At 39.2% G+C, this 24,888-nt stretch overlaps 1 protein-coding gene across 7 annotated transcripts in view; it reads left to right on the top strand.

Annotated features, from left to right (window-relative positions):
* SPIDR (scaffold protein involved in DNA repair) overlaps positions 1-24,888 on the top strand; it is a 453,159-nt gene that overhangs the window by 345,224 nt on the left and 83,047 nt on the right. Inside the window, exon 1 of one of the 7 annotated variants that reach the window (XM_036925474.2) lies at positions 21,435-21,590. The exons of the other annotated variants lie outside the window; for them this stretch is intronic. The gene's annotated coding sequence lies outside the window, so the exon portion shown is untranslated. Of the gene's footprint in view, positions 1-21,434; positions 21,591-24,888 lie in introns of those variants that run through there. 7 annotated transcript variants of the gene reach the window in all.

Raw genomic sequence — 24,888 nt, 5'->3', positions numbered from 1 at the left:
GTCTTCCCATTGCTCAGAGGAGTCTGTAGAAAGGATAGAGGCTAAACATTGGACATGACTGAGCTAGAACCCAAAACCAGATCTGCCTGACTGAGCATGTAAAGTGAACAAGGCACGAAGCAATTTGGCTTTATAAATGTAGCAGCCACATTATTTCACCTTCTGTAGCCCAGTCAGACACACTTAGGACCACTGGTTATAGCATAAGAATGGTTGTTCCTATTCTCTCTAGTGGAGCCCTGTACTGGCACAGGTAAGACAAAAATACAAGCAGGTTTTCATTTGAAGTGTGAGGAGTTACTGGCAGCTCCACTTTTGAATAACCCAGCTGTCAAGTCTGGTGTCTCTAATTAGGTATTTGGGAAATTAACATTAATAACATTGTTTCTCGATGTCTAAAACATATTTTTAAACAATTGCAGTTTTTCTTAGACTAACGTGGAAATGATTAAAAAATAAATTGGTATAAAGATGTGGAGAAATAGATCTCAAAAATGAAGTAAGGAAAAAAAGAGAAGAAAGGAAAGAACACCTCTAGTCAGATATCACTGTAGAAATATTCTTTATATACTTTAAGAGTAAAGTGTTACCACCTAGATCCAATCCACAAGAGAGAAAGTGTAACCCTTGGATTGAGTCCATGTGTGTCCCATTCTTCCTCAGACACGGGGACACATCTTTACCTTCATGAGCAGTGAGTGAAAGCAGCTCATAGAGCCAGGGTGGGACGTGGCAGGGAGGCTCCATTGCTATCCTTTGTGAGCAGCATCCTCTGGTTGTAAGTCTTTGTTAGCATTACAGAGGCTTCAGCTTGCTCTGTTACCAAATCGAGTTGTAATAAAAAGATGCCAATTAAACATACATTATTTCTGTGTCTTGTTGGTAGGTGTATTTATCGTGGGAATAATGGTAATTTTAATTATTGTCCAACACAAGGCCCACAGGCATATTTTGGTGGTGAATGCTGTAATTGTGTTCAGTAGTTTTTAATACTGTGTTATTTTTGGTGTTTGTCTTCTTTTAACTAAAATTTTATTTTGATAATTATAGAATCACATGTTGTAAGAAATAATATAAAAAGACCCCATGTGTCCTTTACTCAGTTACCCCCAATGGCAACAGTTTGCAAAACTGCAGTATGGTGTCTCTTGTTCAGATTTCCCCAGTTTAACCTGTATTTGTGTGTGTGTTCTGTGCAATGTTATTACATGTATGGGTTCATGTATGGACCACCACAGTTAAGACACTAAAGAGCTGCAAAATCATGGAGACCCCTCTGTTGGCTTTTCCTAGCCACACCCACCTCCATCCCAGCCTGTTACCCCTCCTCTGCCCGCACCAGCCCCCGGCAATAACTAATCTGTTCTCCATTTCTCTGATGTTCCCCTTTCAAGAATATTAAGTAAATGTGTAGATATGTAGTATATCACCTTTTGGGGTTGGCTTTTTCCACTCAGTGTAATGCCCTAGAGATCCATCCATGCTGCTGAATGGCTCGGCAGCTTGTTTCTTCTTCCTGATGAGTGGGTTCCTTGGTCTGGATGGACCACAGTTTGACTTGACATCTTGCTCTTGGAGGACATCTGGGCTGATTCCAGTTTGTGGCTGTTGTGCATAAAGCTACTGTGAATATCTATACACAGGTTTTTGTGTGAACACAGTTTTTATGTCTCTGGGATAAGTGTGCCCAAGAGCACAGTTGCTGAGTCATGCGATAGTTACCTGTTTAGTTTAATAAGAAACTGCTATACTGCTTCCAGAGCAGCTATACCATTTTACATTCCCACAAGCAATGTACAATTGGCCGGTTTTTTCTGCTTCTTCAACAGTACTGGGTGTTTTGGGTATTTTATACTTAAACATTCTGATTGGTGTTTATGTCTAGACTTTTAAACTAAGAGTTTTGGATTTTTAATATTTTTCACTTTTCACTATGTTGAAACATATCTCAAACTTTTTTAAAAATCTGAGTTTATCTTTCTATGGATCCTACTGGACTGTAAACTTCATCCATAGCAGACACTTGTGTCATTCATGTTTGCATCCCAGCATAGAAGACAGGGCCTGGCACCAAGCAGACACTAAGTGTGGTTGAGGGTGGAGGTGGGACACAAAGAGTGTGCTTTTTACTAACTACACTACTTTTTAAAAATATGTAAACATAACTTTTTAAAATCAACTGAAACCCTTACTTTATTCACATTTCCTTAGATTTTCACCTACTGTTTTTATTCTGTTTTAGAATCCCGTCTAGGATATTAGATCACATTTAGTAGTCATGCCTCCTTAGACACCTCTTGGCTGTGACAGTTTCTCAGACTTCCCTTGTCTTGGATGACATTAACAGTTTTGAACAGCACTGGTCAAATATTTTGCAGAATCCCCTAGATTGAAATTTATCTGATTTATTATTCATGAATAGACCAGAGTTATGGGTTCTTGGGAGGAAGACCACAGATATGAAGTGCCATTCATCACATCACATCAAGGTCACATACTGTCAACATGACCCATCACAATGGATTTTGGCCTGATCACCTGGCTGAGGTAGTGTTTGTCAGGCTTCTCCACTGTCAAGTTCCACTTTTACCCTGTTTCCATCCTGAAGTCTTTGGAAGGAAGTCATTATGGACAGCCCACACCAGGAATGGGGGAGTTCTGATACCCTCTGTGATGATGAAGTATTTGGAATTCTACATGGGAGGTTGTCTCTTCTCCCTACTTACTTATTCAGTTATTCATATTAATTTGGACTCATGAATATTTATACTTTGGCTTACAATCCAGTACTATTTTATTTGTTTTGTTACTCAGTCTGTTTCAGCTTTGCCACTGAAGCTCTTTCAGTTGACTCATCTCTTTGACATACCCCTGTCATTGTGGATTCTTTGTTTTGTTGTGAAGACTTCATTCCTTTCTGGCACTCTGGCTCATCTGGTGTATTTCCTGCCCCAGTCTTAGAATCAACCGTTTCTCCAAAGAGCTTGGGTTTTGTTTGTTGGAGAATGGTTTTAGATACCAAGAAGATTAAGAAAATACAAGTTCATTTTAAAGCGTTATAGAATTGATCTCAGCTTCAGTAGTCACGGCCAGATAGAGACTTTAGAAGTAGGAATGCTCTGTTTTGGAATGTTTGATATGTAGCTCTAACCACTAGAAGGGGCTGTCTATAGCCCAAGGAAAAGATCCTTTTCTCAAAATTGTTCTATAGATAGAGCTTTCTTTAGTGATTGTACTTATTTACTATTTCTTTCCATAGCTCAGACTGTTTTAGGTATCACCATGACGTAAGTCTGTCTCCATAGATGACACTTTTATCATTACTGTCATCATGAAGCGTTTCTGGAGGAGCCAGGGCAAGAACTTCTGTCGGCCAGCCTCAGTGACTCTCTATGCCATTCCAGATCCCTGGGGTAGGCCTCTTTCCTTTATCTTTTCTGCTGGGCTTCTTAACTGCATGCCAGCATTATCATGTAGTCTAAATCATTTCAGGATATCATCTGCATGAAAGGTCCCTATTCAAAATAAGTCTTCTCTGAATGGTTTACCATTCCTTTTACGAGTCTCTGGTGCCTAGATGGTATGGTTTCTATGGTCTGTGACTATGGTATTGAAAGAATGTGCATTCTCAAATACTTCTTAAAATATTGTTTGGCCAGATAGGAACTAGGTATTTTAACTACTGGTTGTCAAATAGTAAGAATTTTTTTTAGCATCAGAAATTCTGTTTTTATGAAAATTTGGGATCCTTAACTGAGGAGTAGTTTAGTTGTGGTGTGTAATGAAAGTTGTACTTAGTAACAAACTGGAGGAAGACAAAGTAATCTGGGTATATCCTCTCTTCTGTGTGTCACTCATTTTGGCTATGTTCAGGACAGTTTCCATGTTAAAATTCTGTAGTTTTTAACATATAAATAATGTTTCTTGCATATTTTTATCATCAGTAAAAGGCCCAGGTCAAAAAAAATTAATTAGGTCTCTATTCTCAAGAAAGTTCTAGTCTAGATAAGTAAAATGTTCATTTCTGCTTCCACCTGTCTCTCTCAAAAAGGCAATATTTCTACAAAAGTGAATACCAAGTCTGTTTGCTCATGATTTTGTTCTTGTCTTTTTAGTTGTTGTTTGTGTACTTATCTGGAGAAGAGCACATAGAGTTCTCTTACCCCACAACCCCACTTCTCATTAGAATCTGCATGTCAAAGGAATCAGTCTGACTCAGTGACCAAGGTCTACCCCATCCAACTTAAGTATGCCCTCTGCCTTGGTATCACTTCTGCCTTTGATTGACAGGTCCTGAGTCGCATGGGAACCCAAGATAGAGAGTTTGCTTCCCAGCCTCTGGAGTTTAGGAAGCCCATAACAGGCATTTAGAATCCTTCATATCAACCAAAAGAGTTAGAAATAACTCACTGGGAGGAGAGAAGTAAATGTAGGAAAGAAGTAGAGAACAATAACAAAGCCCCACAGTCCTAAAACTTCATCTTAGAATGCCATTAGCTATGGAATGTAAGGTGTGCAAAAAAATTGTGTCTTCTTATGTTCTATCTTTTTAAAAGAACTCCAAGTCCCAAAATTTCTGAATCTATTACTTGATAATAAGTATTAAAACTACAAAATTTTATGCAATAGATTACAACTATTGAGCTGATTTAAAAGATAAATTTAATTAGTAGATGCTGAAAGTGGTTATATGTAGTTGAGGTGCACTTAAAAATTTTTTTAAATAAGCAAATCTTAGTGCTAATACATATTCCATACATTAAGAAATTAGATAAATAAACTAATCAATTTTGACTTTTCTCTGTGCTACTTGTGTTAGTGCATAAACTTGTGTTATCTCTGAATATTTTTTATTTAGATGATGTCATAAAGCTTTCATAGATTCATTTCTGCTTTATATCAAAAGCAAGATCTAATTCAACAAATTTACTTGAGTGCCTGCTCTCAATGAGACATTTTTAAAGAATATGACCATTACAGATAAATGCTCAATGATCTTTTAAATAGTAAGTGCTTTAGAGCAATAGCACTAAGGGCTCAATAGTTCTTGACACTTTTAAGTAAAAAATGGTGGTCTAAAGCAAACACAAATGGATGCCACATGTGGTTGAGAACTGCTGTTCAGCATGCAGCCTGTAAGGGGATAAAGATACACGCAGGCGAGAAGATGGGGTGAGAATGAGCCTTGTGCTCATTGTATGCAGCTGAGCAGGTGACCCCGTGCTGCCACTGCTCAGCACTTACATATCAAGGCAGCTTCATCATTTTCTCTGAGACCTCTCATAAGCAGTAACTCTTATAAAGTGTTCATGTTTTTCTTATTTTAAAAAAGGGTCATTAATAAGAGAAGGAACTTCAGTGAAGGTTGAAAAAGCAGTTTTGAATTATGTGAGTCTGTTCCTGGAAAATTCTCAACAAAATAATTTGGTGGAAGGCAAGAACTTGTACAAATAATTCCAATCTTTGCAAATTTGGGAAATTATAAAGACCTTGGAATGAATCTTATTCATGCGTGAATATTCTGGCATATTGAATTTGGAATATTAAATCTAGAATACTCTCATTGATTCTACTTTTTTCCACACCAGTGAAAACCATTGCTAGTGTATTGGTCTTCTTGGCCAACATCTTACTTAACTATGTGTTAGCTGTTGAGGTTTATAAAGACCTTAAAATGTGAATACTACATACACAATCTGTGGGTGCCTTTATTTTTAAGCCAGATTTCACCTATATTTACTTATTTATAATGGAAAATACTACTATTTGATGAACAGATAAAATGCTCTTTATTTTTCTTTTCTGCATAATATGGTATTCTTCTCTATGCTTCTGTAATTGTGATCTGCTATTTTAGAGAAAGCTGCAATTCAATAGTTATGTTCCCAATTCAGTTCAAATGTTTCCCATATATAATATACTGAAAAAAGCATTTGCCTTGAAAAAACTTCAAATTGTGTATTCAAAAGCATTAATAAGAACAGTGTTATTCAAAATGGAAAGACTTTCTTTCCTGCCCCAAGTGAAATAATAATTCAGCTATATGCTGTCATGACCTTATGGAGCAATACTTAATACATCCTTTCAGTTTATTAAAGGTTGATTTTTCCATGATATGTTTTACTCAACCATATAAACTTTTTGAGGTCATTCATTACAGTTAGTGGCATGCAGATGCTTTTTAACTGATCTCTTTAAACCCAAAGCACAGTGTCAACAGAGACTTAGGTGTAGTGTTCATATTTCTGGAACCTGTGGGCTCCACCTTAAGTCTGTCCTGAGGGCAGAGTACTAGTAGCTGATCCTTAGCAGTAACTCCTGCTCACAACAACACAGAGCCCCTAGCCATGCCAGCACTGTGGGGGTTACCAATGAGGAGGGACCCTAGGGAAAACAGCCTCCATATTGGCCTCCCCACCCCCTTAACCTGCACGCTTGTCAGGGAGTCTAAGGTTGGGCAGACAAGCACAGCATAAATCTGGGTGGAGGCTGACCTCTTAGCTGATCTCTCACTCTCTCTTGGTTATGTGCTCACAAACGTTTGCTACTATTATGGGAAATTATACTTTGTTGTAATATGGAATAAACTGGGTGGGGATGTCAAGTTTATTTTAGAATAACTAGGATGGGAAAGCCTAGGAAGGAGTCCTTTGAGGTAGGACTTGAATGAGGAGGTGTAGAGGAGCAAGCCATGAAAAGTTCTGGAAGACACACTTCTCAAGCAGAGATAAACTCTTGGAATGATAAAGATGGACTTGGTGTGCTCAAGGGGCAAAAGGGATGGTAGTGCAGCTGGAGCATAGTGGAGCCGGGCGCCATGAGAGAATATGAGTGCAGAGAGGGGGCAGGCACTTCGTTCAAAGCATGATGAGAAGTCTTCTAGGTTTTAAGCATGGAATGGATGTAATCTGATCTCTACTCTGAAAAAATCGCACTGGCTGCTCTAGGTCCCCTGGAATGTGGAGGCACAAGAGCGGGAACAGGAAACAAGTTAGGAGGCTATTTCAGGAATCTAGACAGGCAAGACTGCTGACCTGAGCCAGAATTCTAGTGCGGACCTGGTGAGGAGTAGAAATATCCAGGATCTCTTTTAAAGTAGGGCCTAGAATAGAGATGATGATTGGCCATGGAATGACCAAAGAAAGGGGTCGGGCTGACTGTGGTTGTAGGTATGAGCTGTGTCAGTTATTAAGGAGGGGTGACTTGGGCATTAGCTGTGGAAGTCTAGAGTTCTGAGATGTCCTTGTTGAGATAAAGGTGCCTATTAAACATGGAGCTGGAGGAACCAAAGTGGGTATGAACTTGCAGTAGGGGGAGAGATCAGGACATGAAGTCAGGCACGTGCCCTGACAGGAGGTGTCTTCTGTATTCTTCACAGGCACTGTGAAATAGGTGACATCTAGCTATTAGATGCAGAAATTAATGAAAGCCACTTTTTAAAATTAAAGGGTTTCTCCCCCTTAATGTAATAGATAAATCAGTGGAACAGAAGAGAAATTCCCAACTATGGAATTGAGTAAATAATATATTTCAAAGTAGTGAGTAAAGATTAAGCATTAAGTAAAAGGTGTAAGGACAACAGATAAGCCATGTGGAAAAAAAATTAAATTGTATCTGTATTTCTTATCCTATGCTAGGATAAATTCCAAATGGATCAAAGATTCAAATATACAAACTATAACTATATCATTCTACAAGAAATTATGGGAGAATTATCTTGAAGTGGAAGTTTTTCTGGGACTTAACAGCAAAAGTTCCAAAAGAAATTTTAATAAATTCTGTTAAAGCTTTATGGTAAAGTCAAAAGTTCAGTGGCAAACTGGGAATATGTATTTATAATCCACATTACAAAGAGCCAATCTTTCAAATATACAGGGTGCTCAAGAAATTAATGGAGAAAAAGCCAACAACCCAACATAAAAATGAGCAAAAGATATGAACACACAGTTCACAGAAAAAAAGAAATATATGACAAGATGTTCAATGTCTCATGATAAAGAAATGCAAATTAAAATAATACTATTATCAAATTTGCAGAAATCCAAAACTTCGGTAACATTTGTTGGTGAGGCTGAAAGGAAACGGAACTCTCTTCCATTGCTGGTGGAAGAATAAATTGTTGCCACCCTATAGAGAGGGCTTTGATAGTACACATACAGAAATATGTGTGGGTGTGCATGCATGCACATATGTAAATTTTAAACACATTAATTCTTTGACCCAGCACTTCCACTTCTTATAATTTATCCTACAGATATACTTGCATTAGTATGAAATACAAGGTTATTCCTTGCTGCATTGTTTGTGATAGTAAGACTGTAAATAGCCTAAATGGTCAGCATTAGAGGATAAAAATGAAGTTGTGCTATCCTTATAAAGGAATATTATGCAGCTATAAAAAAGAATGAGACACATTCTATATGGACCAATATGGAAAAATTTATGACACTGGTTAACTACAAAGAGCAAGTAGCAGATGGTGTTTGAAATGTGCTGCACTCCTTGGACATACATTAAAAACTCTGGAAAGATATGGAAGAAACAAATAACAGCAATTATCTATGAAGAACACAATGAGAACTTGGAGAATGGAGGATAAGAATGGGAAGGAAACGTTTCATCAAATACCTCTGAATATTTTTAAAAAATTTTTATTCAAGTATAGTTATATACAATATTATATTAGTTTCAGGTGAAAACCCAGTGATTCAACAGTTATGTATATTATTAAATCCTCACCCCAACTAAGGTAGTTACAATCTATCAACATAATAGGATGTTACAGAACCATTAGCTATATTCTCTGTGCTGTACTTCCATCCTTGGGACTAATTTATGTTATGATTGAGATTTTGTGCCTCTTTATCCCCTTCCCCTATTTTACCCACCCACCCCAAGCTCTCCTCCATGGTAACCACCAGTTTCTTCTCAGAGTCTGAGTCTATTGCTATTTTGTTCATTTTGTTTTGTTTTGTTTTCAGATTCCACAAATAAGTGAAATCATATGGTATTTGTCTTCCTCTGCCTGGCTTTTTTCACTTAGCATAATATCCTCTAGGTCCATCCATGTTGTTTTAAATGGCATGATTTCTTTTTTTTTATGGATAAGTAATTATTCCATTGTGTATGTATACCACATCTTCTTTATCCATTCATCTATTGATGGACATTTTGGTTGCTTCCATGTCTTGGCTATTGTGAATAATGCAGCAGTAAACATAGGGGTGCATATATCTTTTCAAATCAGAAATTTTGTTTTCTTCAGGTAAATTCCTAGAAGTAGAATTACTGAGTTGTATGGTATTTCTATTTTTAGTTTTTTGAGAAACCTCCATACTGCTTTCCATAGTGGCTGCACCAGTTTACATTCCCACCAACAGTGTAGGAGGGTTCCCTTTTCTCCACATCCTTGCCAAAAATTTATTATTTCTTGTCTTTTGGGTAGTGACCATTCTGACTGGTGTGAGGTGATATCTCATTGTGGTTTTGATTTGCATTTCCCTGATGATTAGTGATGTGGAGCATCTTTTCAATTTTGAATTATATATATTACTTAGAAAAACATGTAGGACTCTTTATACAGTGATTGCTCTTGGAATTTTTAAGCATTTTTATAACTATTTTGGAAAGCAGCACATAACATACAGAAGTGAAGACATACTCTTTGACCCAGTAATTCCTAGAAAATTAATTCAGGAGAAGCAGGCAAAACACACACTGTTCTTCTTGGTGACCATGCTTATAATAATGGGAAAAAAATAGAAACAATCTAAATATTCAGTGTTAAGTATTATGATACAGTATTAAGCCACTGCATAATGTAACTAATAAGATGGTGTGGGAACATTCATTCATTCAACAAATATTTATTGTGTGCCTACACCATGTTGGTCTGGGAGTTAAGGATACTGCAATAAATAAGGCCAAAAAAGAGACAAAATCTATGCACTAATGGAACTTAGATTATATTGAGGAAAACTGGCAGCAGACAAAATGATACAGTATAAGAAAGAAAGTAATAATGGCATGGCTTCAGAAAAAGCTGAAAAGGGGATAGTGAAGATCAGGGGGTTTCTATTTTTGTGTAAGAATCAAGTAAAGTCTCACTGAAAAGATAATATTGCAGTAATAATCCCAAAGGAGGTGAGAGGACAGACCATGCAGGGTGTGGGGGAAGAATGGGATCTAGGCAGAGAGGACATGTACAAAAGGCTGTGAGGCAGTTGTGTGCTGAGCATATTTGCAAAGCAGCAAGGAGGCCAGTGTGACTTTTATCACACTGTAAGCAAAGATCAGAGGTAGAAAGGGCAAGGTTGGGGGTCTGGTCTGAGAAGGCTAGAATATGGCAAGGCCTTTGGTTTCTATTCTGTATGTGATACAAATCCATTGGAAGTTGTTGAACAAAAAAGGAAGTAAATGTGAATGCCTATGTGAGAAACTAAGGATAGCTAATGATAGAATATGGAGAGTGGAGGAAGAAGAATCTAGAAGGATTCTAAAGTCTGAGCAACATGATAAGTGGTGGTAACGTTAAATGAGATGGGAAATTCGGGAAGGTGAACAAATTTGGAGAAAGCTAGGAAAATGATGAGTTTATTTTTAGACATGTTGAGTTACAACATGGTCTCTATGAGTTACAAACATAGTAAAGTGAAATGAGTAATAGTGTAAATTCACAGTATTCAAGATGGATTAATAAACAGAAGTAAATGTGTGTTAGTTAATTTATGTATGTGAGGGTGTGTTTGTATTCCCTAGCTCTGTCTACTAAGAAGTCCTGGGGCTGGGGGGCAGTGATACTCCAGTAGCAGTAAGCACATTTAGCACTCAGATACTAGCTTTTAAATACCTGAAAGAAACCAGGGCTTCATGGTGAAATGCCTGATTCTAGGTTTGGAAGAGCCTTGAACATTTTGTTATATCAGAAAGTAACATGCTCAAAGAATGATGGGGACATTATCAAAGAACACAGGAACTAGCCTGAAAGGGGCTGCCACTAGCCAAATCTGGGAGAATTTAAGCATCAAAATAAATGATAGCTATGAATTATAACCCACTGTATAAGAATCCATGAGTCCACACTGATACAAAATGTAAATGAATTAGCTGAAAGTTTAATAAGGACTGGGTATTTACATAGTTGAAAGTTATATCCTACATGTTTTTTAATATCAGAAAGAAAAGTGACTTACAGTTGAGACACCTAGCAGCCATTTACTTAAGTAATAAAAGTTAATAACATCAGTAATGGGACAAATTGGAATTGTGTGTCAACTCTGTAGAAGAACACAGCATCACTTTTGTGTTATTCTTTTCCAGTATATTTCATCCTGAGAAAATATCAGACAAACCCATATTGAGTGATTGTAAGCTACAGAATTATTGATCTGAATCGTTCAAAAATGTCCAGGTCATGAAAGATAAGGAAAGACAGGAACCCATGAAGACTGTGGAGGATTAAAGAGACATCACAAGTAAATGCAACACATGGTTTTGAATTCTCTCCTTTTGCTACAAAAGACATGACTGTAACAATTCGGAGAAGCAAAGTGGGGTCTAGGAATGAGATGGAGGGATGTATACATGTTCATTTCTCCCCTTGGTGGTCATAGAGCAGTTATGTAGGAGAAGGTCCGTTTGTAGAAACTTACTCTCAAATGGTTCAGAAAGAAAACATGCTTTGTACTGTACTTAGAATTTTAGTAAATTTAGGATTGTTTCAAATTTCTAAATTCTCACAAAAGTGAACAGACGGTGAGAAAATGGAAAAAAGTGAGACCCATACTTTGTAGAAGGTTGGCAGACAAAGAGGGCAATGCAGGCTTTCAACTGAGAGGAGACTGTGCAGACATTGAGGGAATGCTAGTCTACATGCAAGTGTTGGTGTGTGGAGAGTGAGCTGACACAGGACAGATGGTAATCATTGCAAAATAGAGACCTGTAGGCAGTGGGTGTCCTGGGCACCCAGGCCAGGTAGGAAGATGAGGCTGGGGAGGAAGCTAGGAGGAATGTCAGCTGGTATGGAAGGTGGGCTAGAAATGGTGCAAAATCATACCTGAGAACCTTCCTTCTCTCTGAGAAATAGAATTGTGTTCTGAAAGTGTCCCCTTGTTTGCTGTCTTGAGTACAACAAACTGAATATAATTTACTCTTTGGAATTACTTCATTGTAAAACATTTTAAAACAATCTAATATTTCTCAGTGATTTTGTTCCTAGAACAGGTAGGTATTCTTAGGATTGCAGAAGAATTTTCAAAATTACTATTGTTACTTGAAAAAGAAAAAGCCTTATATGTGTGCCCTTTGCCTAGATAGTTGGTTTTATTAATAGGGTCAGAGTAGATAGAACATGTATACCTGTACTTCTCGAACACAGTGATTTATAAGCCATTGCATTAGACAGGTTCCTAGGCCAGTCAGTCAACTTAGAGTCTGAAACACTGATTCAGAAGCAAATCATCTAAGAACGATTAAACACTGTTCCCTGTTGTGTCAATAGGCCCAATATAGGAGCATCATTCATCCCCAGCTCCATTTACTTCCATCTGCCTCCATCATTGGAACTACAGAGCCCTGAAGATTATTCAAGTGACTGTTTTCTCATTTCTCCTGAGGTTGCACATAACTAATGCTGTTAGATATGTGAGATGGTCATTATCCATGATAGACAATGTGACCTTAGAATTTTAGGGCTTGTTCCCTCATAGAACCCTGTTTGAGAAAGGCTTTGACGACTCTTGGTTTGGCCAGCAAACTGTTTGGTGATTCAGAGGGGCACTGCAGCTTACCTACAGGACTTCTAAAACACTTGCCCATGGTTGGTGCTTTTTCCTTGCTCCATACTCTGTTATAGACCCATGTCTCTTCAGGTTTCAGTGATGGGTAGGAATGGAAAATGGGGAAGTCAAATGACCCCTCATTTGAAAGTGAGTCGGGGAATAAATGAGAGAAAATGAAACCACCGTCTGCCCAGTTGATCTGCCACATTTTGAGTAATAAATTTTCTTTATTTATTCTAAGATCACTCCTTTCCTCCCTCCCTCCTTTCCTTCATTTATCTTGTTCTAATTTAGAACTTCACTAGGACACTTATATTTCTTTTCCTGCTCCTGTACTTTGTAGCAATGTAGAGGTCTCACTTTGTGAATTACCTGTGTAAAGCATTTTCATACCTGTTATTGTCCCTTAGGGCAGGAACTACATCTCATACCTTCAAGCCCCACAAAGTCTGAATGAATACATGTTGATCAGTTCAACTTGGTGCACTAAACATGTGTTGATCATCTGTAATGAATAAGGCTCTGAGCTAAGGGCTGTGATAGGTACCTAGGGAATCAGAAATATGATTTGCTCTCAGGAAACTTCCAGGCAGAAAGAAGAGAGAAAAGATCTACTCTCAAGTGTTTATACTAGAGTAGAATGTGATAAGAACTGAAATAAAGGCAAAAAATAAACCACTTTGAGTACAAAGTAAAAGGAAAAATTGTTTACATTATTGGAATGAGAGAGCTATTCATGAAAGACATGGCATTTGAGCCTGACTTTGAAAAATGAGCATACTTAGGGAAGTGGAGGTGGCAAGGAATAGCAGACTAGTTTAAAGGAACTAATGGAGCCGAGGCTGAGAAGGGGAGGTGGTTGCAGGAGCTTGATCTTCTTAGACACTCACACATGTGTTAAGAGACGTGTAGGAGCCTGTGGGGTACCTTTGAAGGTCCATGATTAGTTGAGTGACATGACTAAGTCTGTCCCTTATGAAAGATTACTTTAGCAGCAACCTGTAGGAGGAGTTAGAAGAAAGGGAAGAATGAGGTTAGGAGATCAGTTGGGAAACATTCACCTAATCCATGTAGGAGGCAACAAAGCCCACAAGCCAAACAAGACAGTGACAAGAATGGGAAGGAGGAATGATATATCAAAGATAAATATGGAGGTAATATGGATAGGCTGTAGCAACTGGATATGAAACAGGAAATATAAAGTACTATCAAGTTTTGAAACAGAATGACTTAGAGAATAGTGGGGCTATATCACACTAAGAGGGATCACTTAGGAGGAGGAACATACTTGAACCAGAAGATAAGGAGCCTTGGTAATCGTCATAACAATGGTAACATAAAGGATCCAGATGAAATGAGATACTGGCCTTTTGCATTTTATCACTGGACCTCACTCAGTATAGCAGCAATTTTAGTCTGTGTACCCTAGCAAGTATAGATGCATTCATACAGCTCTTTGCCAGTGATAGACTAAAACTCTGATGAAAGCCTCTCCCCTAGAGACTCTTGCTTTCTATTAAAGACCTATGCTCATAATACATTCTCTTAGATATCACCAGCATGGTTTTTTAAAAGGTATAATTTCTTACATTTATGGTCAACTGATTTTTGACAAGGGTGACAGATACATCAGTGGGTAAAGATAGTAATTCCAACAAATGGCACTCAGACAACTGGATATCCACATGCCAAAGAATTAAGTTGACCCCTCCCTCCTCTAAATGGATGATAGACATAAATGTAAGGACTAAAACTATAAAACTCTAGAAGAAAACATAGGAATATATCTTCATAACCTTGTATATTAAGCAGTGGTTTTTTACATGTAATAACCAAAACCATACACAATACAGGAGAAATACACAAATGAGACTTATCAAAATCAAAAGCTTTTATGCTTCAAAGGATATCATCAAGAAAGATACAACTCAGAGAATGGGAGAAATTTTTTGCAAATCATAGGACTTGTATCCAGAATACATAAAGAATACAACTCAACATAAAAAAGATAACCCAAATGAAAAATGGTCAAAGGATATGAACAGATATTTCTCCAAGGAAGACAGACAAATGGCCAAGAGGCACCTGACAACCAACATCATTAGTCATTATAGAAATACAAATCAAAACCACTACCGGGAAGATACACTTTACCCCCCAGTAAGATGGCTGTAATAAAAAAGACGGGCAATAGTAAGTGCTGACAAGGATCTGGAGAAATTGGAACCCTCACACTCAGCCAGTAGAAATGTAAAATGGTGTAGCCACTTTGGAAAACCGTTTGGTAGTTCCTCAAAAAGTTAAACATAGAATTACCATATGACCCAGCAATTCTACTCCTAGATATGTACTCATGAGAATTGAAAACACATGTTCACATAACTTCAATGGTATTATTCATGAATGCAAAAAGTGGAAACAACCCATATGTCCACCAGCTAAATGAATAAACAAAACATGATGTAGCCACATATGGAATATTATTCATCAACAAGAAGGAGTGAAGTACTAATACAGCATGGATAACCTTGAAAACATTACACTAAATGAAAGAAGCCATTCATATTAGAGGGATAATGTGTGATTCTGTTTATGTGAAATATCCAGAATAACGAAATTCATAGAGACAGAAAATAGATTCGTTGTTGCCAGGTACTCAGGAGAGGGGAGAATGGGAAGGGGCTGCCTAACAGGTTGAAGTTTCCTTTAGTAATGAAAGTATTATGAAGTTAGTGCCAATGATGGTTGCAGAACATGGCAAATGTACTTAATGCCACAGAATCTTACATCTTAAAATGCTTGAAGTGGTAAATGTTATGTGTGTATTTTGCCACAATAAAAAAGGGTGAATTTTATGGATGTAAATTACATTTCAGTAAAGCTATTATATAAGCAAAAAGCATAGGGGGATTAAAGATGGTGGCGTGAGAGGAGAGACAGGCTTCCTCCTAAAACCGTATACAATTAGAAAATACAGTTGGTGCAACTAATCCTGAAAGAGCAACAGGAAAGAGGACTGCACCAGACTGCACACACCTGGAGAAAAGAGCAGACCTCACAGAACAGGGTAACGTACCAGAGCCGTGGCCTGGTGGGACACAACCCATTCCCACACCCAAGCTGACCGGCAGGAGTAAGAGAAACAGAACAGGGAGGGAGTGGAAGGCCTAGGACTGCTGAATACCTAGCTCCGGAGATCTGCTCTGGGAGCACAAACCTACATTTCATGGTGCTTTCATAATACTCGTGTGATTATGGGGTTGGAAAGCTAATACAGGCAGAATTCCTGGAGAGACAGATTCCAGCCGCTTGTGGAAAGCAGGGATCCATATCCAGCTGCTCTGGGACAAAAGCTTATACCTGTGTGCTCAGCCCACTGGTTCAGGCAGTGGAGACAGGCACAGCAGCCGGGAAGCAAGAAACAGCTCTTTCCTCCCCCCAGGCACCAATACCGCTCCACTGCGACCCCCGACATTGCTTCAGGGGCTGAGCAGCTCCAGAGTAGAGCCTCTGGACACAAGAGGGTGCCATATACAAATATGAAACACCAAAGAAACCTGGTCCAGAGTAAAATTATTAATACAACTCCTGAGAAAGATTTAAATGACATGAACCTCGTGACTCTTCCTGAAAGGGAGTTCAAAAAAAAAATCATCAACATTCTAATGGAGGTACAGAAAGACATCCAAGAACTCAGGAATGAATTCAGGTTGGAGATCCAATTGTTGAAGAGCATGATGGAGGGTATTAAAAGCAGGTTGGATACAGTGGAGGAGATGATAAATGAAATAGAAACTAGAGAAGAGGAATACAAAGAAACTGAGGTACAGAGAGAAAAAAGGATCTCTAAGAATGAAAGAATATTGAGAGAACTGTGTAACCAATCCAAATGGAACAATATTCACATTATAGGGATACCAGAAGAAGAAGAGAGAGAGAAAGGGATAGAAAGTGTCTTTGAGGAGGTAGTTGCTGAAAACTTCCCCAATCTGGGGAAGGAGATAGTCTCTCAGGCCGTGGAGGTGCACAAATCTCCCAACACAGGGACCCAAGGAAGACAACACCAAGACATATAATAATAAAACTGGCAAAGATCAAGGATAAGGACAGATTGTTAAAAGTAGCCAGAGACAGAAATAAGATCACATACAAAGGAAAGTCCATCAGGCTAACATTAGACTTCTCAGCAGAAACCTTACAGTCCAGAAGGGAGTGGCATGATGTACTTAATATGATGAAGTAGAAGGGCCTGCAACCAAGATTACTTTATCCGGCAAGATTATCATTTAAATTTGAAGGAGGGATTAAACAATTTCCAGATAGGCAAAAGCTGAGAGAATTTACCTCCCACAAACCATCTCTACAGTCTATTTTGGAGGGACTGCTGTAGATGGAAGTGTTCCTAAAGTTTAATAGCTGTCACCAGAGGAAATAAAACCACAGTAAAGAAAGTAGAACACCTAATTACTAAGCAAATGCAAAATTAAAATAATTATCCCCAAAGTCAATCAAGGGATAGAAAAGAATACAGAATATGATACCTAATATATAAAGAATGGAGGAGAAAGAAAAAGGAGGGGGAAAAAAAAGAACCTTTAGATTGTGTTGGTAACAGCATATTAAATGAGTTAAGTTAGACTCTTAGATAGTAAGGAAATTAACCGTGAACCTTTGGTAACCACAAATCGCCTGCAATGGCAATAAGTACGTATCTTTCAATAATCACCCTAAATGTAAATGGACTGAATGCACCCATCAAAAGACACAGAGTAATAGATTGCATAAAAAAGCAAGACCCATCTATATGCTGCTTACAAGAGACTCACCTCAAACCCAAAGACATGCACAAACTAAAAGTCAAGGGATGGAAAAACATAGTTCATGCAAACAACAGGGAGAAAAAAGCAGGTGTTGCAGTACTAGTATTAGACAAAATAGACTTCAAAACAAAGAAAGTAACAGATAAAGAAGGACATTACATAGATAAAGGAGTCAGTCCAACAAGAGGATATAACCATTATAAATATATATGCACTCAATACAGGAGCCCCACCATATGTGAAACAAATACACACAGAATTAAAGGAGGAAATAGAATGCAATGCATTCATTTTAGGAGACTTCAACACACCACTCACTCCAAAGGATAGACTCCAAACATTAACCCAAACATATATGGTCAATTAATATTCAATAAAGGAGCCATGGACATACAATAGGGAAATGACACTCTCTTCAACAAATGGTGCTGGCAAAATTGGACAGCTACAAGTAAGAGAATGAAACTGGATCACTGTCTAACCCCATACACAAAAGTAAATTCGAAATGGATCAAAGACTTGAACATAAGTCATGAAACCATAAAACTCTTAGAAAAAAACATAGGCAAAAATCTCTTAGACATAAACATGAGTGACCTCTTCTTGAACATATCTCCCCGGGCAAGGGAAATAAAAGCAAAAATGAACAAGTGGGACTATATCAAGCTGATAAGCTTCTGTACAGCAAAGGACACCATCAATAGAACAAAAAGGTATCCTACAGTATGGGAGAATATATTCATAAATGACAGATCTGATAAAGGGTTGACATCCAAAATATATAAAGAGCTCACACACCTCAACAAACAAAAAGCAAACAATCCAATTAAAAAATGGGAGGAGAAGCTGAATAGACAGTTCTCTAAAGAAGAAATTCAGATGGCCAACACACATCAAAAGATGCTCCACATCACTTGTCATCAGAGAAATGCAAATTAAAACCACAATGAGATATCACCTCACACCAGTAAGGATCGCCACCATCCAAAAGACAAACAACAACAAATGTTGACGAGGTTGCGGAGAAAGAGGAACCCTCCTACACTGCTGGTGGGAATGTAAATTAGTTCAACCATTGTGGAAAGCAGTATGGAGGTTCCTCTAAAAGCTCAAAATAGAAATACCGTTTGACCCAGGAATTCCCCTTCTAGGAATTTACCCTAAGAATACAGCAGCCCAGTTTGAAAAAGACAGATGCACCCCTATGTTTATCACACCACTATTTACAATAGCCAAGAAATGGAAGCAACCTAAGTGTCCATCAGTAGATGAATGGATAAAGAAGAGGTGGTACATATACACAATAGAATATTATTCAGCCATAATAGGAAAACAAATCCTACCATTTGCAACAAGATGGATGGAGCTAGAGGGTATTATGCTCTGAAATAAGCCAGGCAGAGAAAGACAAGTACCAAATGATTTCAGTCATATGTGGAGTATAAGAACAAAGAAAAACTGAAGGAACAGAACAGCAGCAGAATCACAGAACCCAACAATGGACTAACAGTTACCAAAGGGAAAGGGACTGGGGAGGATGGGTGGCAAGGGAGGGATAAGGGTGGGGAAAAAGAAAGGGGGCCTTACGATTAGCATGTATAATGTGGGTGGTGGGGCAACCGGGACGGCTGTGCAAGTCCCAGAAGACAAGTGATTTTACAGCATCTTAGTATGCTGATGGACAGTGACTGTAATGGTGTTTGTTTGGGGAACTTGGTGATCGGGGTAGTCTAGTAAACATAATGTTCTTCATGTAATTGTGGATTAATGATACCAATAATAATAATAATAATAATAATAATAATAATAATACAATTAAAAATAAATAATAACAATAATTTAAAAAATAAAAATGAAAGGCATAACAGCTTGATTAATAACCAGGGAACTGTGGTGAGAGAAACCATCCTCTCCCCAAAATTATATACTGGATGATGCCATTTTTATAACATTTTAAAGCAGCAAAATTTTAGAAACGAAGGACAGATTTAGTAGTTTCTAGATATTTGGGATGAGGGTAGGAAGGTGCTGGAATGTGGTATGAAAGGTCAGCATCAGCTTTGGCTGTGCTGGTGGATGGGGATCCTACAAGGTGTTAAGACTGTGCAGCACTGTATGCACACACACACGTAAAGTTGTGAAACTGATTAAGATTTGTCGAGAATCAGTGTCAGTATCCTGGTTGTAATGTTGCAGTATCGTTTATTAATATATAGGACACTCTTGAGGGTTAGGGCAAACAATGAACATCTCTCTGAGGTATATATTATACCTGCATATGAATCCACAGTTGTCTAATAGAAATTTCAGTTAATAGAAATGGATAAGAATAACCATATCTTTGAAAGAGTGTTCTATGGGCAAACTTCTATAAACATACACAATGCACTCTTCCTAACTTTGTCCTGCCCCACTCACAGTCTTATATTCATGAGCAATTACCAGAATGAAAGTTCATGATGGACCAGGCTTGCGATAGATGATTTTTGTTTTCTTTGTTTTGGGTTTACTTCATCAATGCACAATTTCTCAAAATAAGGAGGATGTATGAGTAGAAAAGGCCTTTCTCAGGCTTTCTTGGCATCATTTTGTTAAGTCACTTTTAATGAAGAACAATTGTTATTCCTTCCTATTAACTGATATTAAGAAAGTCTATATGTCACACTTTTAGCAAAGAGAAAATATGAATTTTTTAATGAATAAAAACCATATTTCTGTGAAGTAGAAATCATCCTGTTAACATCTCGTCATGTTAAAAAGATAAACAGCAGGATTAACTGTTTACTTTAGAAGTGCAGTCTGGTTGTTTTTCGGGAGGAGAACACAATGTCCTGTGTGTGTCTGGTTTCCCGTCTGCCTGCCACGGGGTTGGTGGAGCTGGGGGGGCCCCCCACTCCCCACGCCCCCTCCTGGCCCTGTTCAGGCTCTCTTCCTTCCCCCCCATTCTTCCTTTCCCTTTTTCTCTCTCCCGCTTTGTTTTCTCATTTCGTCCTCTAATTTCTTCCATTTTTTCCTTAAATTGAGGCTTAGTAAGAGATTAGAACAAGGAAAGAAAGATCCTTGTTGATATTCAGAGGCTGCTCTAGTTGACACTGACCTAGAATAAAACAGCCAGGACTGACTCTGATTCTGGGAATTCTTGGTGGACTGCTAAGAATTGCTCCCATAACTCATGTAAACATCCCACATGCTCACTTAATCTCCTTCTCCCCAGTGCACATGTGTACACAGACTCATGTACACATCTACTGTTTCTCTTTTCTTCACTCGTGTGTCTGTGAAATTGAGTCAGTGAATGAAAAGAAAGGAAAAATGAATATTTTTGAAAAGTTGGGGAAGGGTGTCTAAAATTTCAAGAGGAATTATAGTACCAGTAAAATTACAAACCAACAGTTTCATTTTCATTATTCCTTTTGCTTTGTTCTGTTCCTTTACAGACTGATAATACATATATTTTTAGAATTCTTTAAGTATTCTTTAAATACCATGGTGTGATAATAAGCTGGTAAGAAGAGGAAAAAAACATTCTTAAAGACAAATATTAACTCCATAGTGGACTTTTATACTTCTAACATGATATGACTGATTGAGCAAGGAACCTCTTATCTGTATTACTTTACGTTGTTGGGAAAGTGCTGCGGAATGTAGTTTCGTTTGGCACCAATTTTAATCAGTTCTTCCAACATGGTTCAGGCCTCACCCTCATGGCTCAGAAGTGCATAGAATCAAAGTCCTGCCGAACGGCTCCTGATGGGTGAAATAGAGAGGGTTCTGCCACAACACTGTGCCCTTGAACTACTTTTTGACTGCTGTTATATTTCCCCAGCTGGGGAGGGAGGGCATGCCTGGCTGGGATAGGGGCAAGCTGAAGACACTGGGTATTTTAATGATGATGTATTGCTTTACCCAGAGTGGAGTTTTACCTTACAAACAGAAGCCCGGCAGGATAATGAGGCAGCATCACAGTGCCAGTCACAAGTTGGTTTCACATGTAAGTAGTCATATCTGAGTGGGGCGGTGCTCCCTTATGCTGCCACCCAGCACCTTTCTCTAAGCCCCTCTGTACAAGGAGGTCACCCCTTTTATAAAGGTGCACGCCTGTGTAAGGGCTAGGAGACTGGCACATGAGAGAAGATCATATTCTTGTCAATTAACTGCATTTGTAATGAAGTGAATTTGCCTGATGGGTGAAGGAAACTAAGATTTTGAGCACAGATTCAGTGTAGGCGCATATGAAGGCGGATATGAAGCAAATTGAAGTGATTGGATTGTAGCGGTGAAAGCTGGCCAGGACCCAGGGCCCAATCCAAAGCAGCGGGGCACAAGGCAGCGTCCCTCATCTCCTGGCCGTCGCTGCCCTGCACTGGTGCTTAAAATCATGAACTGGCAGGAGGAATTTCATTTGGGTGAGGGTCTGTGTTACGTGTGGGTGGATCATTGATCTTAAGCAAGTGGCATTTGCTTGCTAGACATTCCAAGAATTTTGTGTAGCAAACTGTCTCTGGAATGAATGCAGTTCTGTGGCTCTCATTCTAACACGAACATCCTCCTTTCTCCCCAGGAAACATCTTTTCTTTGCTGTTCTAGCATTTATCTAAGTCAATCTGCTCTAACAATTGCAGTCTCCTGCTCACAGGAGGCATAGGGTGTCCACCACCCATGCTCGGTGCTGTAGGGCATGTGGAACACCACTTGCAGGCTGAGCTCTGGCTTGCCTGGCCCTGGCAGTGCAGAGTTTGGTATTACTAGTGTGCATGTCCGCCTCATCTGGTGGGCATTGTGAGGCAGGAGAGCAAAAGGAGGTACTCAGCTTGCTCCCTACAGTGGAGCTCCATTTCCTGAACACTGATCCGCATCATGACTCATATCATCAGGTCTCCGAATCTCCATGTGGCCTGACCAGCAGTGAAGCTGACAGTATTTAAGAGCTTTTTAAGAGTGGTGCTGTGTCACTGGTTGTCCTGCTGAGCATGGCCATGTACTATTACAGTGTCTGCTGAGGGACCCATGTGCTGGCACCTGAGCTACAACCTCCCATATAGATATACAATGATCTATTTTTGCTTAGACTGAAATAACTGAAAAGGCCTGTAGAGAGTAACCCTCTGTCTAGCAAGAGAGGAATATCAGCCAGAGAGCTGCCATGGCTGTCAGCAGCAGAACACAGCCGAGACCCCAGCCTCTGCATACTGGGGTGTCTCCACCTCCACTTTCAGGCACGTCCTCCACTAAGCAGTTTGGACTCCATGGCCTGTTCCTGGCTCCAGTCACTTGACCAGCCTTTGGAGCCCACAGCTTCTGTTTCTCTGAGTGAGACCCATGTCTGGGATGCCTGTCCCCAAGACTGCCTTTGCTCTCCAATGCCACTTAGCTCCTGAGAAGCCTCAGGCCAGTGTAGACTCCTCCCTCTGCCACCCCCACCCAGGACTGTGTTCTCTGTGTTCCTTGGAGGGACTCTACTGAAGTTCATGCTCACATGCCGATGACATAGGTCAGCAGGATGCAATGTGTGTAGCCAGGGAGAAGCTTACAAACTGGGCCTCAGCCACAGATGTTGACCCAGTGCTACCCAAGCTGCAGGTTTTTCAAGACAACAGGAAACTTGAATTTCAGTAAAATCTCACAATTTTTAATATTTGTTACCAGTTTTAAAACTTTAAACTGTATAAACCAAAGGAAACACATCAGCACCTGTGAACATCGCTTTGCAGCTTTACTATTTCCTGTGAGATATTTGTCATTGGTTAGGGCAATGAATTCATCCAGACCTAAAGAGACTCCCTAAAAGTTCTCTGTTCAAACCATCCTCCACCATGTCTCAAGAGTTCTATTTTGGAAATAAAAACATTTATCTAACACCTCTTAGTGTCACCCCTATTGTTGACCAAGGGGTTAGTCTGCACACGTCCCCTCCCCACTTGGCCATTGTCCAGCCCCCTGCCCTGTTAGGCATCCCAGGGCACCAGCTGCACCCAACCACTGGCCTCACTCCACCAGGTAACGCCTCTGTCCTTCCCACCCAGTCCGTCTTTCCCTCCCTATCTGCATTTTTTCCCTTCTTTACAAATGCTTATCAAATTTGTAACTTTTTCATAAATATATCTATAATTTTAAAATTAATAATGTGTTGAAATCCACAAATATTAGCCTTTCTCCTTATTACCACTTTTTCTCTTTCTTCTTTACCATTTTCTAGCTGCCTTTCAATTTCTCAACGTGGAAAAGCTCTTTCCTATCACAGGGTTTTGTATATACTGTGTTCTCTGTTGTAAATGCTCTTCACTCAGTCTTTTGCATGACTGGATTCTTCTTCGGCACTCAGCTTAGAGATCACCTCTTAAGAAACCTTTCCTGACTGCCCTGCCCAGCCAGTCCCTCCCCAGGGTTGTCTCTTAGGGCCTGCTGCTGATTTCCCTCTTAGCACTCCCATAATTTGTGACTGTATACTTATCTGTGTGTTAGGTCTTTCCCTAAGGAGACACAGAGCAGGACCTGTTTAACATTACCACATACCTAGCACCTCACAGAGGGCCTGGGCCAGCAGCAGTCCTGCTGTATTCAGCAATAAGTAGATGGATCATAGATTTATGAGGCACCCCTAAAAGGCCAGGGCTTGTTTTACAGCACATTGAGAAACCCCTAAGTGCCAGTGTTATTAGGAGTCCTGTGGCCCTTACATCAGGGCTCTGCGGCCCTCTGCATTGTACTGCATCTACCTCATTTCTTTTGGTCTGACTTGTACTTAGCTTTTGTACTTGGCTCATTTACTATGTTCTAGCAAATCAAGATGTCTTTTAGGAAAAAGAACAACCCACGCTTAAGTCTACAAATTTAGAATGGATAGTTTCCAAATATTTTCAAAACTTATAAATAATGGCTGACACATGCTACATATCCAAAGGATCTTTATTCCTAATGGAAGCAAATTGAAGAAACAAACAGAAGACTGACTTCTGGAACTGCAGAGTGAGAATACAGTAAATTCTCTCCCTAATAAACATTTTAACTGGAAAAAAATGTTTAAGAAAAAACAAATTTAAGCCTCTGGAAATTGTCCTAAGGGCATACAGCAAATGGAAACATTCCACCAGTGAAACCAAGAAAATCTACTAAGTCTCGGTAAAAACAGTGAGTCCGTGGCCCTTGAACCCTGACCTCTTCTCCCACCAACCAAATGAGTCTTAGAGAGATGACCCTGGGTTCTACCAGGGAGTGCAGTCAAGAAGATACCCCTCTTCTCAGCTCCAGTCTGCAGTAAAATTTCACTCTGGGAGGTCCATCTACCAGTG

The sequence above is a fragment of the Manis pentadactyla genome, chromosome 3, assembly GCF_030020395.1.
Source record: "Manis pentadactyla isolate mManPen7 chromosome 3, mManPen7.hap1, whole genome shotgun sequence".
In the NCBI taxonomy this organism is placed as follows: Eukaryota; Metazoa; Chordata; class Mammalia; order Pholidota; family Manidae; genus Manis; species Manis pentadactyla.
This window is presented reverse-complemented; position numbering and strand designations above follow the sequence as displayed.